Genomic DNA, 4,713 nt, shown 5'->3' with positions numbered 1-4,713 from the left:
AATCCTACTCGGAATACCACAGACAAGGTGAGACTTTCCGGATTCTCATGAATGCCACCATCTATCTAGCTTATACCACGAAGATTCTGTTGGGGAATCTAAGAGATATGCGCCCGGCCTAAGGTAGAACGGAAGTGGTTGTCAATCACGCGTGTTCATATGTGAGAATGATGATGAGTGTCACTGATCATCACATTCATCAAGTTGAAGTGCAACGTATATCTTGGAATAAGAATAAAAGAGAATTGAATAGAAAGTAATAGTAATTGTATTGAAACTTGAGGTACAGCAGAGCTCCACACCTTTAATCTATGGTGTGTAGAAACTCCACCGTTGAAAATACATAAGTGAAAGGTTCAGGCATGGCCGAATGGCCAGCCCCCTAAAACGTGATCAATAGCCTCTTAGGATGAAGAATAAAACAAAACTGAGACCAAATATGAAACGTGGTCAAAAGACCGAATGGCCAAAAGATTGAATGGTCCAAAGATTCCTAATACACTAGTAAAAAGTCTTATTTATACTAAACTAGCTACTAGGGTTTACATGAGTAAGTAATTGATGCACAAATCCACTTTCGGGGCCCACTTAGTGTATGTTTGGGCTGAGCTTGATCTATCCACGAGCTGAGGCTTCTCTTGGAGTTGAACGCCAAGTTATAACGTGTTTTGGGCGTTCAACTCCGGATCATGACGTGTTTCTGGCGTGTAACTCAAGACAACAGCATGTACTTGGCGTTCAACGCCAAGTTACGTCATCAATTCCCGAATAAAGTATGAACTATTATATATTGCTGGAAAGCTCTGGATGTCTACTTTCCAACGCCGTTAAGAGCGCGCCATTTAGAATTCTGGAGCTCCAGAAAAGCCATTTCGAGTGCAGGGAGGTCAGATTCCAACAGCATCAGCAGTGAAGTAGCTTGAACTTACTAAAAACTACCTAAAAATAATGCCAAAAAGCGTATAAATTATCCGCTCATCACTGTCCTACTAGGTATCTGAGCCTGGCCTGAGTGTTTATGTGATACCCTGTCTCGCTCATGTAAAATCCTTCTGCAAATGCCCTTTGCTCGCCCAGTAGTTCTGTGTTTTCTATTTGTCTTCGATGCATCTCATGTATGTGTGCCCCTTGATGTGCTTGGATGTTGATTAGCCTCTGGATGGACTCTTGTTGCTCATTCTGCCTTTGTTCCATCCTGTTGAATGTTTCTTCCCATTGTTGACCTTGACATAGTTGCTGTTCCATCATTTGCCTTTGCCACTCACCTTGTTGAGTCATCCACCTTGAGAGTGCTTCCTCTTGCTGCCCCATCATCTGTAATTGAAGCTCTTTCTGTGCTTGTTGGCTCTCCAAATATTGTTGAGATAAGCTATCAATTGCTTCCTGCAATTGATGCATATCCAAGGTGGCTGGTGCTTGCCCCTCTAAGACTTGTCCTTCCACTATTTGAGGGGCTGGCCTCTTCCTTTGATCCCGTTGAGGCAGGGGGATGTGGCAGCATTCATCCTTCGGACAGTCATTGGAATGCCTTCTTTTATCCACACTGGGTCCTCATCTTCAAACACCACCCCAGCTCTCTTGCACAATCGGTAAATAGTGCTGGGGTAACCTAACGTTCCTCTTGGGTCACTTTTTTCTGCCATCTTTCTAATGCCTTCAGCTATGAGTTCATGAACTTTGATTTCTCCTCCTTTGAGTATGCAGTGCACCATTGTGGCTCTCTTGAGATTCACCTCTGAGTTGTTTGCAGTTGGGAGAATAGACCTCCTCACGAGTTCAAACCACCCCTTGGCTTCAGGAGTGAGATCTGTTCTCTTGATGAACTTTGGTTTCTTTCCCGCACCCCTTTCCCAATCAGCTCCGGGTACACAAATATCCTGCAAAATCTGGTCATAATTGGGGTTGTCCAGTCTTGAGTGATAATTCTCTTCTTCAAACTGTATGGACCGTAGCTTCAGTGCCCTCATGACACTCATGGGACCAAAATCCACTATCTTTCCTCTCACAAAGCTTGTATATGACTCATCTTTCTTATCATATCGGACCGCATTTGCATAAAATTCTCTTATGAGGTTTGCATTCACCTTAGTGACAGGATCGTTGAGGAGCTCACATCTTCTCTTTTCCACTTTCTTTGTGATTTTTGGACACTCAGTTTTCTTCACTTGAAATCCCAGCTCGTAAATGATTTCCTTTTCAACCATCCACCCGTATTGCAATGCATGGTACAGGCTTCTAAATCTCTTTTCATCATACGGGTGTTGCTCCATGGGTTCCTTTCCCTTCCTTCTTTTAGAACTTGAAGAGGCCATGAACGAGAGTTAATATGTGAACGTGGTAAGGGTTTAGAGACTTTTGGTTGTTTAGGATTTTATTGCAATGAAGAGATTGAGGGGGAAATGTGTGTACTGTGAGAGGGAATGTCTTGTGCCGAAATGAAGAGTTGTGAAGAGTGAGTTATGACAATGAAGGTGGGCACGGGACAAGGATTATTTATATATGGAAGTTGTGAGAGAATGGAGGGTGTGGATTGATCGAGTGGTTACTTGATGGACGGTTGGGGTTATGTATGGATAAAAGACAAGGATCATCACTTTATGATGGAGGTTACTCGGTCTTTTAGGTGTCCCATTTTTCCAATATTGCATGGCAACCTTTTCCAATGTATTCCCTTATTAGAACAAGTGTGTAGTTCTCTTCATGAAGTGACCGAACTTCACCCATTTAATTGTCCAATCAATCCCCATCAATGCTCCTTTTCTTTTCCCTAATAAGACGAAATAAGAAAGGTGAGAAAAGATATCAAAACGACAACATGAAATTTACGGCTAGAATTAAAAAGAAAAATGAGAAAAGATTAAATTGTTTATTCATGAATCCCAACTAACTAACTAACTATTCGTGGGTCCTTATATGCATATTGGTGGCACCATGGGGTGACACCAAACTTAGTTTAGAGCACTGTGATGAAAAGTTCTGTTCAAAGCTTCCAAGACTAGCATGCTCTTGATTTCATTCATGCTTTCTTGGCATGCTTTGAACACCAAGACTAACATGTTTTGTGCATTTTCTTGAGCTTAAAGTAACCAAGAATGGTTAAATGAATAACAAAGCAATGAACCATCCAAACAGTATGATTTTGATGCAAATTCCATGAGTTTTTAGTTATATTACTTGAATGCTATGAATGGAAGATTTCTCATGAAATTTTGCAAGACTTTGATGCAGTTGTTTGGATGATTTCAGGGAAGAAGAGGCTAGGCAAGGAAGCAACAAAATCAATAAAGGAAGCTTGAATATCACATGTGGAGTTTAAGTTCCAGTTTAAGCTTAAACTGGAACTTAAACTGCCAAACCATATAATACTGGGAAGTGGCGTTTAAGCTCCAGTTTAAGCTTAAACTGGAGCTTAAACGCCAAAATCATGAAAGCTGAGGAAAAGCTGAAAGTGGCGTTTAACCTCCAGTTTAAACTTAAACTGGAAGTTAAACGCCAGAAATGAGAAATGCACCAGGGAGCATTCCCACGTTTAAGCTCCAGTTTAACCTTAAACTGGAGCTTAAACGTGTTCGACCAGTTTTCTCCTCCAGGGTTGCTTTCTCATTTCCACGTTTAAGCTTCAGTTTAACCTTAAACTGAAGCTTAAACGTGTTCGACCAAATTCTCCTCCAGGGTTGCTTTCTTCATTTCCACGTTTAAGCTTCAGTTTAACCTTAAACTGAAGCTTAAACGTGCTTGAGTTATACCACCTCCAGGAGTGTCCAACGTTTAAGTTCCAGTTTAAGCTTAAACTGGAACTTAAACGTGAGCACAAACATTAACTTAAACGTACTCTGGTATGAAACCCAATTGAATATCATGGTTTATGGGATTGGGCCTGAAGAATTGATGAGTCTGGAATTTCAATTTGTTGAGTCATGTGTCATTACTTGATTATCACTAAGTTGGCTCAATGAATGTTACAGAATTGGATCAGCAGCCTCATCAGGATTATGAATCATAAACCCAAAGCAAAAGGAAATCAAGGAAAGGCCTCAAAGCCCAAGAAACACAACAGAAGCTCAATTTAGAAAGTGTATAAATAGGATAGAATTTAAGTTAGAGAGAACTTTTGGAACTTTGGATTATTTTGCTAGTTTTCATACTTTTGGAATTGAATTCAGAGCTATGACTCACTAAACCCCTTTTCATTGGGTTAGGGAGCTCTATTGTAATTCAATGAATCAATCATAGTTTTTATCTTCTTCTTCAATCTTTTCTCTTGAATTTTGTTAGAAAGCTTCTCGATCTAATTCCATTGGTTAGTTGTCTTGGGAAAGAGACTATCCATAATTGGAATCCATCGGAACCTTGGGAAAGGAATGGAGGATTCATGCTAGAGAAGCTTTCTCACAGTGAATTGGATTGAGGTTTGGATGGATATTGTGACATGTAATCCTACCAAATTGTGGTTCATGACACTTTGTGGTATAATCAGTGATCGAGCATCATCTCTTCTTATGAACATTTAAACCAAGGGATTGGGAATTTGTTTGTTTTTAGAGAGAATTGGTGAGCCAAGGAAATGGGATCCAATCATATAAGATTGCCAAGCAAGATTCAATGAATGCATTGGTTGAGGAAGAGATGAAAATGTTTGATTCGGAGATTTCAATATCTCCTGACCCCAATGAACCCATCTCTCTGATCTATCCCTTTCTATTTACATTCTGC

This window comes from Arachis duranensis, chromosome 1 (assembly GCF_000817695.3).
Source record: "Arachis duranensis cultivar V14167 chromosome 1, aradu.V14167.gnm2.J7QH, whole genome shotgun sequence".
NCBI classification, from domain to species: domain Eukaryota; kingdom Viridiplantae; phylum Streptophyta; class Magnoliopsida; order Fabales; family Fabaceae; genus Arachis; species Arachis duranensis.
This window is presented reverse-complemented; position numbering follows the sequence as displayed.